General features: G+C 35.4%; 1 long non-coding RNA gene across 1 annotated transcript; it reads left to right on the top strand.

The window, feature by feature from the left end:
- Positions 1–4,349: 4,349 nt before the first annotated feature.
- On the top strand, positions 4,350–9,622 carry LOC136286029 (uncharacterized). The gene is made up of 2 exons (XR_010719695.1): positions 4,350–4,533; positions 8,717–9,622. It is a non-coding gene; the product is annotated as an uncharacterized lncRNA (long non-coding RNA).
- The last annotated feature ends 2,184 nt before the right edge of the window (positions 9,623–11,806 follow it).

Here is an 11,806-nt window from a genome sequence, read left to right as displayed (position 1 = left end):
GATGAAATTTTGGATTTGACAATTTTTTACTGAGAAGGAGCTCTCTTTCCTGTTTTTGTTTTTTTGTTTTTTTTTTTTTTTTGGTTTTTTGTTTGTTTGTTTGTTTTTCTTTGTTTTTTTGGGTTTTGGTGGTGTTTTTGCTTGTTTGTTTTTGTCTTGTTTTGGTTTTTTGTTTTTGGTTTTTTTGTTGTTTTTGTTTTTGGTTTTGTTTTTGGTTTTTTTGTTTGGTTTTGGTTTGGGATGGTTTTTATTTTTTTGCAATGAGACAGTGTTTATAAAAGACTACATTCCTGGCAGCAACAAAGTAGAAGGTACCTGTGGTATTGGCTGCTTGCAGCTGTGGAAAAATTTCAACAGTTAAGAAAATACAAACAGCAAAAACATGGTAGAGCCTGTGGAAACAGTGGGAAATGAGATTGTCTGTTTGCTTGGGCTGTTTCTTCCATACATGGATGGGTTTCTGCAGGGCCAAAAATTGGTTAATTTCTCCTTTTCTCCAGTCCTTTGCCTAACAGATTTCTTTTATACTGAGCAAGTATCATCAGGTAAAATTCAAAGGAGTGAGGGGGAAGTGTTCATAGCTGCCCTACAAATGTCAGAATCCCCTCAGAAGTCTGAGTGTTTAGGATCTGACAAATAAAAGAAAAGCATAAAATCAAAATAATTGTTTTGGTGGTCTGTACATTCTATAATACTGTACATAAATAAGTACCCCATTTTCTGAAATTGCTGCCCTCCAAAGGTGCAGCTCAATGAGATAAATCATCTCCTTAATCTTTGGCATCAGGTACGGAAAAAAGGTATTCTCTGACCATGGTGAAGTGAATCAATATCAATGATATTTTAGCTATGCTAAGATATTTGGATAAAAATATAATTCAGTGCATGTTTATTTGATTTCCTTACAAAATCAGTATCCTCAGTGGTGATACTGATCTATCCAATCAAGTTTTCCTTGAACATTTGCATATTTTTTCTACTATAAATAGTTTGAACATCTGCAGCGTTTATTTATAAACCTCATTTATATTATTTATAGTACTTTTTTATTAGTTTAACACTAGTACTTTAAAAAAAGGATCCACTGAGATACACTGGAGAACTTAAAAATTAAGCAAGTGGTACCAAAAATACTTGCTTGACCAAACAGAGAAACCACAAAGTAAGAAAAAGCATGAAAAAATGATGGACTATAGCTCAACAGACATAATGGAGATAAGCACGAAACATATTTCTTTAACACTGAAAATGTAATTGTGTTTCTTTATAATATTGAAATTAGGACTTGACATTTGATTATTTTCCCAGTAGTTTCCCCCTTTTTTTAAAAAAAATTTTGATATAATAAGAAGAAATATCTTCATCAGTGACAGTCCTAATTTTAGTTGTTTTTTGCCAGTGGCTCTCTGAAAAACACTTTATGTGAATCTCTGTTTCTTTAAGAAGTTGTTTCATAAGTCAAAAGGACAGTATAGATATTTCAATGTTATTTAAAAGCTTTTATGATAAAAGAAAATGACAATGAAAAAGCCTGGGATTTTTTTTCTCACTCTATTAGTTAAAATTAAATACAACTTGATGTGCTATTAACAAAATCATTGGGATCACTTCTATATTAAAAAAGACATGAAAATGAAGTCAGAGTTTTTATATCTTCTTAGTAATTCATCATACATAACAGGATAAAATGTGTAAGTCCATTCCTACCTGTCTAAATTAAGTAAATTTATTCCACACAAATGATTTGAAAAGTACATGTTTCTGTACTGTATTAAATATTAACAATTTTCAATTTACTTGTTAGGATTGAATAAACCAAGATATTTCTGAAAATATTTCAAGAGGAATATACAAAAAAAATTGTAAGGTAACCTACTGGTCTCATAATGAGGATAAAATTAAATAAAATTAAAGCATATTATATTCTCCAAATTGGTGACTGCAGAGAGTTTCAACATTTTCATGTGTTTTATAATGAGTGAGTAGGTAAGGTAAGGTTAGTATAAACTAGTAAAACAAGCTCTGCACTGTGGGCTGTCAAGCTTTTCAGGAGCCAAATTTAGTAGTTCTTGAGAAGCTGCTTTTCCACCCGTTCATGTTTGAGTATTAATATTGGTGGTTCATTCCTCAGCCCACCTTTTTCCTAAACTCACAGGAGAAAAGACAGATTTCTTGTAATGTCTGCAAAATTAACAGAAGTCATCTTGTACAGACAATTTTTTTTCCTTTGTATTATGACATATCATAAGACAGGTAAAGACAGTGTGCACAGAAGGAAAAAAAAAAGAATTTCCTTTCATAATCAGAACAGAATTTAAAATTCCATAGAGATTTATGCTTAAGTTCAATAAAAATTACTGGATAGGTTAAAATATTGCTAAGACTGGAGAAAGTTTTTGTCTCAGATATGCAATAAATACTACTGCAAAAGACAACATGGGTGTGGCAACAGTGTCCAAGGCTCTACCTATCCACAGCCTTGGAAAAATGTTTTCATAAATGAAAAAAATCAGAGAATACCACCAACTGTACTGTGGAAAATGTAAAGGATGATTGTGAAAAAACATGGCTTTTGAGCAAAGAAAATAAAGTTTAAAAAACCAAACCAAAAGACCACACCAAAAAAAAAACCCAAAAAACAGAAGAAAAAAAAAAAAAAAAAAACCAAACCAAAAAAAAACAGTATTTCTGTAATCTACTAGATGCATTGTTTGAGAGAAAAAAAAAATTCACAAAAAAAAATTTCTGTGTTTATAAATATATTTTGAAAGAGTCTGCTTTGGGGGGAGAAAACCCCCTATTTTGCAAGGGAATAAGAGTAGGAAAAGATGGGAAAAGGATTGGGAAAAAAAAAGGCAATATGTGTTTTTGAAGTGTTTTGGCTCCCAAATAGCATATTCAATCAAAAGCATCTGACAACCTCCACATTGGAATCTTCTGCTTGTCAGTGAGAATACTGTGAAAAAGAGAACAGTTAATATAATCAATTCAGACTTTCAGAAAGTCCCTCCTGATGTTCAGTTAAGGAAGCCTGGTGTTATCATTTTGTTCCAGGAGCAAAGCCTAGCAAAGATCACAAACTGTCTAAATAAAAGCTTAGAAATGGAAGACTTGGAGGCCTGGAATCCATAAATATCTCTAGTTGGTTGGTTGGAGTTTTTTTCACTTTTTTTTTTTTTTTTCCTTTTTCTGAATAGGGAAGCTAACGTATTTCATAGGATCATAAAATGGCTTGGGTCTGAAGGGACCATAAAGATCATCTAGTTCAAAGCCCCCTGGGCAAGGGTAGGGACACTTTTCACTAGACAAGGTTGCTCAGAACCCCATCCAACCTTGCCCTGAACACTTCCAGGCATGAAGCATTCACAAACTGCTCCGGGCAACATGTTCCATAACCTCATCACTCTCACAGTAAAGAATTTTTTTCCTTGTGTCTAATCTAAACTTAGCCTTTTTCAGTTTGAAGCCATTCCCCCTTGTCCTGTCACTACACGTTTTGTAAATAGTCTCTCTCCATCTTGCTTGCAGGATCCCTGAAGGTACTGGCAGACTGTAATCAGGTCACATCAAAGCTTTCTCTTTTCCAGTTTGAGCAAACCCACCTCTCCCAGCCTTTCCTCACAGGAGAGAGGTCTCATTTCTTTAATCATCTTGGTGAGCCTCCTCTGGGCTCACTGCAATAGGTCAACATCCTTCTCATGCTGGGGACTGCAGAACTGTACACAGTCCTCAAGGTGGGAACTCACAAGAATAGTACATGGGGGCAGAATCCCCTCCCTCAAGTTGCTAGCCAAGCCTTTTTATGATGCTGCCCAGGAAACAATTGTATTTCTGGACTCCCAGCATATCCTGCTGTGTCATGCTCAGCCTCTCATCCACCATTACTCCAAAATCTGTCTCAGCAGGGCTGGTCTCAATATGTTTATATCCCAGCCTGTATTGATACTGAGTATTTCCCCAAGCCAGATGCACAACCTTGTACTTGGTCTTGTTAAACCTCATGAGATTACCATGGGCCCACTCCATGAGCTTGTCCAGGTCCATCTGGATGACATCACATCATTCATGTGTGACAACCACACCACTCAGCTTGGTGACATCTGCAAATTTGCTGAAAGTGCATTAAATCTTTTCTTCAGTCTCATTAGTGTAGATATTAAACAACATTAGTCCCAATACAGAACCCTGAGTTGTGGAAGGACAGATAGAGATAGTGCTAAAGGCAGTCTTGCCTCTGATATATTGCAGCTGTGTCAATTACCAAAGAGTGGGAACAGCCTTGCCCTCACAGCTATGGGTGTGATAAAAGAGTGAGCTAGTTGGTAGAGAGTTCGCTGGAGTCTGCTGGCTGTGCTGTTAGGAGGAAGGGACAGGAGGTTGTGTGAGGGACAGATCAGGTAAGCCACTGTATGAGGGACAGACAGGGTTAGGTGGCTGTGCTAGGGACAGGAAGCAGCAAGCTGGAACTGCAGCAGGAGGAGACAAAGAGCTGGAGCTGTGGGGAGCTCCCCATAGGATTGCTACATAGAAAAGGTATGAAGGACTTCTAGGTAACAAGGTGCTGTTACTTGAAGCCCTCTGAAGTTTTTATTGGAGGACTCTGAGTGCATAGCTGTCTCAACTATGACACTGAGTGACACTACTTTTTGTTGATGGGCGTCAGGATTCCGAGATGCTGACCACTACCCTCTGAATGTGACTTTCCAATAATTTTTTAATCAGTCTGGTAGTCCACCCATCAAATCTGTCTCTCTCCAATTTATTGAGAAAGATATTGTGGGGAGAAGTGCTAAAGACTTTACAGAAGACCAGATAAATTATATCTGGAACCCTTCTTATGCCCACTGATGTAATCACTCCATTGTAGAATTCTTTTTCATAGGAAACAAAGGTTGAATTTCAAATGAAAGAAATAATGCAATGATTCCTAGACAGACTCAGTTGATAATTTCCTTGTTTCATGCTTGTGTCTAGAGTTGTCCATTACTAGCTTATATTTTAATGTACAAAGTGAGTATAACAATATTTGGAAAGGTTAACATATGGGGGTAACAACAGATAACCTAATTTTTTATTTATATCACTCAAAATCAGACAAGAATTAGTAGCACATTGAGAGGATGTAGACAAAGTAAGAGAATAACACAGCAGAAGATGTTTAATACTGACAATGTGAATCATACACATTGTCCTACATTTTGGCCTATTTGAGAGCTGTAACTGACAGAATGAGAATTTTGTCAAAACACATTAGCACAAAGATTGATATAGGGAAAAAGAGGAAGTTATCAGTATGATTAATTTCTATAAAATTTGTAGCGATTCCTCAGTTAAAATGCTAGATTTCATTTAAGTCAGCTAGTTCAAACATATTATAATTTTGAGTTTCTCTGCATGTCTTTTTTTAAGAAAATTATTAGAGCAAGAGAAAAATTAGTGTGAAGACAATGGTCTTATTTATGCAAGAATGCAAAACATTAAAGAGTACCTTAAGGAGGCGTATTGAATGCATAATGGCATAAGTTACTGCATGGCAATCCAAAACTTCTCTCCCCCTATTTAAGTATAATGTAAGATTATAGAGACATAAACTGAACTATGAAGTAAAAACTTTAAACATTCCACCATATATTACATCCTTTTAATTAAGTTGTGTTATTACTACAAGTTACTAGAGGCTATGAAACTAAAAAGAAGTAAAATTAATATTCATAAGATTAATACAAACATCTATAGCGGTATTAGACAGGCTTACGTATTCATACATGTATGCCTTCCTGCTCTAGGGAATAAATGAATGCAGGGTATATGGAGCAGAAGGAGTTTACTATGTGGCTATTGTATTCACACCATTCTAACAAACTCATGGTCATGGTTCTGGTCACAGTGAAGGCAGGAAATATAAATATGGACCAATTAATTATTTAGTTTCATAGGGGTTTTGCAAAATGTTGGATGTTCAGACCTGTTAAGGCCTTGGAAAAAAGAAATATATATATATGTGTGTATATATATATATATTTTTGTGTGTGTGTGAGTCGGGGGTGAATGGTAACTGATTGATTGACTTTACTACCCGAACAGAAGTACATCTACTTGTATGTCTACAAGCTGAGCTGGTCACATAAAGCTACTTTAACAGTGCTCTAGTGTCATTACACATACTTTCCTAAGGCACTTCACACAGGTTCAATGAAGCTGTTGAGATCCTTATGTCCAGGTCTTGAGGAGATTGACAGGTGCAGCTGCTAAGCTTCTCTCCATTGTATTTGAAAAATCATGGTAGTCAAGTGAAATCCCCAATTACTGGAGAAAAAGGAAACAGCACACTCTTCTTCAAAAAGGGTTAAAAGGAAGATCCTGGGAATTACTGTCTAGTCTGTCTCACATTAGTGCTCAGTAAGATTATTGGACATTCTACATATCCTTGGAAGATATGCCCAGGCATATGCTGTGGATGATACAGAGGTGGTTTGAGACAGCCAACATGTCTTCACGAAGGACGAATTGTTCCTGACTGATTGGGTAGCCTTCTATGATGGACTGACTGCGCTGGTGGATAAGGAAAGAGCACCTGGTGTCATGTATTTTGTATTCTGCAAGACTTTTGACATAATATCCTTTTTTCTAATTTAGAAAGATACAGATATTACAGATCGACTATTTGATGTATAAGAAGTTGGTTGGATGGGTGTATCCAAAGAATCGCAGCCCACAGCTCAATGTCCAAATGGAATCGCTAAAATCTGCTGTCATTTAGCAATTGCTGTTGGGGCTGATATTGTTTGATACCTTTGTTAGTGACACTGAGTCTGCATCCTCAGCATGTTCACAGATGCCACCCTACTGAGTGGTGCAACAGGAAGGGATGCCATCCAGAGGGATCCTAACAGGTTGAAGGAGATTGTTCCCTGGTTCTATTCCACTCTTTTAAGACATAGCCTGGAATACAGCATCCAGCTCTGGCAACCTCAGCACAAGAAAAACATGGTTCTGATGAATGGGTCCAAAGGACAGCACAAAAACTATCAGAGGACTGGAACACTTTCAATATGAAATAACTTTGAGAGTGTTGGGGTTGCCCATCTTGTAGAAGAATGTGCTCTGGGGAGGCCTTATTGTGGCCCTTCAATACTAAAAGGGGGTTTATGAGAAGGAGACATATACTTCTACAGTGCCTGTATTACAAAGCAAAGAGTAGTGGTTTTAAACTGAAAACTGTAGATTTAGATTAGATCTAGTGAGGCACTGGAAGAGGTTACTCAGAGAAGCTGTGGATGTCCCATCACAGGAGATCTTCAAGGCCAGGCTGGATGGGGCTTTGAGCAATTTGGTCTTGTGAAAATATCCCTGCCCATGATAGGGGTGTTTGACTTGGTAAGATTTAAACACTCTTTCCAACCCAAGACATTCTATGATTCTATGTGAGTAATCAAATTAAAAGAAAAAGAATATATATATATATATATATAGGTATATATCTCTTAGTAGAATAGCATAGCGCTTGTTTGATGTTGTATTGTGATAAGGAGACAAGAAATGCTTAAGTAGCCAAAGACCTAAATCCTACAATTGTAAAACTGGAGAGCTCTGTTAAAATCTTATTTTTATTACCTGTGTTCATTTTTCTAAGAGAAGATTTTAAAGAATTTTGCATAAAGAAAATGAGCTATTTGTTTTCTAATTCTATGCAGTACTTGCCTGATCCTATTCTAGGATTTTTTTTTTTTTTTTCTGTTCTGGGGTAAAATCATTTCCACTCTATCTGTATTTGTATAATGCATGAACTGTCATTTCCTTGTGTTACCACATAGAATAGATTTGACCATTTTCAGACTGGGAACAAGTTTGCAGAAAGATTTGTTGTGTGAATTTTTATTTTGCTGTTTCAGAAATTGCCTCTTTGTCATTTTCTTGGCAAGTTAATTGAAAGTTGATGACATGACAAGTACTAAAAACATCTTTTGTTCTACCATAGAAGAATGGATTATATTTTGCATCTGACTCTTTTAAATTATACTTTTTCTTATATTTTAATATGATTATTTATTGAAATTCAGGTAATATTTTAAGACATAATGCATAATTCAGTACATATTTTTTTTACATTTGCTTTAATCACCATATGTCAGCTCTAAAGTTTGAGAGCAAAAATAATCACTGTGCATGAATTCAGCTGTGAAGAGTAATGATTTTTTTTCCTACGCTGCTGCTTATATGTTTTGGTATATATTTGCCTTGGTATTAAACAGTACATTGAATAGGATTCGCATATTTAATTGTTAAAAAATTTAGCAAAAATCTAAAAAGATTAGACAAGTTTTTCAGTAAATGGTCCACATAATTGTAATATTTTCACTTGATTTTTGTAGTGGTTTTTACTTTAGGGTTTAAGTTTTTCAGGTGTAGTTGGACCTGTGCTCAACAAAGAAATATATTCACCCTAATGTCAAAGTACTTTATTTCCATGACTTGTAACATTATTCTTTTCTATCATTAACAGATTTTTTGTTTAAAAATAGCTTCTTACAAATCAAGCCTTGATGAATAACAAAGTAGGAGGAGCAGCTAGACTGAGGAAAAAAAGAGTCGTAGAAACAGCTCTTTTTGATTAAAAATGGCATAAGAAATTATCCTCTTAACATATATACACATAACAAAACTCTTTTTTAATGCAGCCATGTACTTCTGACTGTTCCTTATTTTCTTTCCCCAGACATTTCTTTAACAAGCAGTTTTTAAAGAAGCACACACGTGTCTTTATCCAGGAACTCCTCTCTTCAGCAGTATGTGTTTATGAGTGAAAAGCAGGTGCTCTCCTTTTTGCTCATCACCACTTGGACTGCTTTCAACTGATAATGCCTTTAAAAAAATGTGAAGAACACCTGCCATCTTTATATCAGAACTGGTACAACTAGTCATATTTTTAGTTTTATTGCCAAGAATATCTTTTTTCTTGAAGGCTTCTATTGGACACTTCTACCACTGATGTCAATCTGGATCAGTCCAGCTGTACAGTCAGCATTTCTTGGCAGTACGTTGTGAGAAGCTGGCTATACATGCTCTTTGTCTTTGAAACACTTAAACTACAACTTTGGTAAAGGGAAGAAAAGCAAAATAAGTTATTTCCTGAGTCTTTTTTTTTTATTATTTTACTGTTATTGTTAACAGTTGGGTCTCATGTAATTTTGACTTATTATCTACAGTGCAAAGAACAGTTCTAGGAATAAAGTATAATCTGTGTTTTTATTGCTGATGGGTTTATCCTGAGATACGGATAGAATTCCTGATTCTGGTATTTTTAGGTGGTGTTCAGCTGTGTACTGTGAACATCTATATGTTGACTTCTGTGTGTAAGTGGAGTCCCCATGGTTCATGTAGACTGAGGCTCAGTTTAGTTGCATGTATTTCTATATGCATCTGGATTCACCTGAGGAGTCTCAGGATACCTAAGTTCATGGTTCTCCGAGATATAACTCAGTACCACAGTGAGAGTTGTACCGCGGTAGAATTTGGGAATGGGGAGAAGACCACACTCTGAATTAAATGTCTCTTTCTACTGCTAGAAATTTAAGCTTCCATTATGATCTGGTGAAATATAAAGTTTGATTGAGTTGCTTCACAGTAGTGTCTATTGCTATCTGAGAGGCTCTAACATATCTCCTCTCACATCCTGATTCCAGTATAAGTCTGCTCCCCTGAAATATCTACCAGTCCCGCATGGATATTTCTGACAAAGTCAAGTATCTTAAACAACATGTGGAGTGCTGGCATGATCAACTCAGTGGGATCTTTACTGTCTATGATGTACAGATGAAATACTGGTTTTTAGAATACTATATGTAACTAAGTATTTTACTTTTATTTTAAAAAATATCAGTAATCCTTTGCTTACTCATTGGAATGTTAGAATGAGATTGAAGATAGACTAATTAATACAAAATCTTGCTGTTTTGCAAAATTGAGTATTTCCATGATGTATCATATTTTATAAAACTATAGAAATAATTTACCCAAGTAAATCTTGTAATGGGAATTGGTTATTATGGTCACTATAATTTAGAAGTAGATGTAACTGTTATAAAAGCTTATTGAATATTTGAAAAAACCAAAATCAACTCTCCTTCATCTGTGTATCAATAAAACCTAGGCAAAGCAAGGGCATATTTCTTCAAAAATTATAATTTGTTTTCTTAGATCTAACACCCAAATTAGATTTCTAGACTCTTTAAAAATTAAATTATAATTCAAAGTATTTTGAAACATATTCCATTATTTGGTATATACAATAGATATGGAGATTTTGACAATCCAGTTTAAGCCAGTAGGTTACACCTTATTTGTTTAGGTATTTTACAATACCTCCTTGTTGAATAAATCATATGGGCAAAAGATATGACTGTCTTGATATAATTCTTAAAACTAAACCTTTAAAACTTAGAGTTGCCTAAAGCCATTGGTTTTCAATGATAAGCACAATTCCCTCTTCAGTGCATAAAAAATTTTAGAAGTATTTCAATAGGGAACTTACCAATATCATGACATATATAAAATAAATGTCATAGTTGCTTTTTTCTTATTTCATTTTCCAGAAATCTCAGAAGGATACTGATGAGGAAGAAATGCAATGACATGTGAATTAAATCTGTTGAAAAGGCTTAGAAAAGCCCATGTACAGTAAAACTGATGGTCAAATTAAGGTTAGTAAAAGTTGGATCCATTAAAATTTCAATCAAATTTCAAAAAGATTTCTCCAGCTGGATCCTGCTCTCACACAGTTTTGATCCCTAAGAACTGACTCTTTCTTATGACCCCCAAAATGCCACAGTCTGCCTCATATTTGAGCTCCTGATTTTTCTCCAAGGTTAAACACTTTGGTTTAATTTAGTAAAGTGCTGGCCAACATCAATCAGCTGTGAACCACAGCCTTACTAATCAGATGAGTGGTTACCAGCACCTGTGACCATGTGGTGCTGAACCTGGTGTTTGTGCTTTAATCTACCCCATACCTCCCCCCAAATTTGTACCTGTTACCCAGGATCATGCAGTGAGATAAGCATCAGTAAGCCATAAGAGCCATTCAGGAATCAAAACAAGGGGTTACTGAAGTGCCTACATTTGTGTTGTGCTGCAAAATTATTGCATGTCTATTTCATTGATTGGAAAATGGAATTGCCATCCACATTAAGAATGCACATGACATAGCATGATCAGTAGAGTATGTTTTCTCTGATTAGCAGACATGTTCTAGAGCCATGTACTGTTGGCTAACTAGTACAGAGCAAATGTTCTGCTACACACAGTCTAATGCCTGAAACAGAAAGCATGTATACCAGTGTTACTACATACCACCATCTCTTTTCTTTTCTTGTATCATGTTTAACAGAGGTAATAGGAAATCTTAGTGGTTTTGCATCAATATGCACAATTCAAAAAAGATTTTACAAATGACTGCCTTTTTCAGGGGAACTGGGTTCTTAAAGTAATGGCATTGTGAGTTGAAAATGTCCCCATTAACAGATTTTAAGCTCCTTGAAAGGATTACATAGTCAATGCTTAAACCACAACATTCTTGAATAAACCTTATGTGACTGGACTCAGTTTAACACATGGAAAACCTGTGAGTTATGCTGTATGATCGATTTCAAGTACACCCAAAATAAAGCATCCCACTGACCGTTTCACATATCCATCGCATCATTGGCCATTAGAAGTTTTGTTTAAAGTAACAGTGGAGGTTATGGGGACTAACAAACTCTAAGAGGTACCAGTCAAAAAGCACTTTTTCAAACAAGAAGAGTACATT

This window comes from Chamaea fasciata, unplaced genomic scaffold (assembly GCF_029207755.1).
Source record: "Chamaea fasciata isolate MVZ Bird 193981 ecotype frontalis unplaced genomic scaffold, bChaFas1.0.hap1 SCAF_2, whole genome shotgun sequence".
NCBI lineage: Eukaryota > Metazoa > Chordata > Aves > Passeriformes > Sylviidae > Chamaea > Chamaea fasciata.
This window is presented reverse-complemented; position numbering and strand designations above follow the sequence as displayed.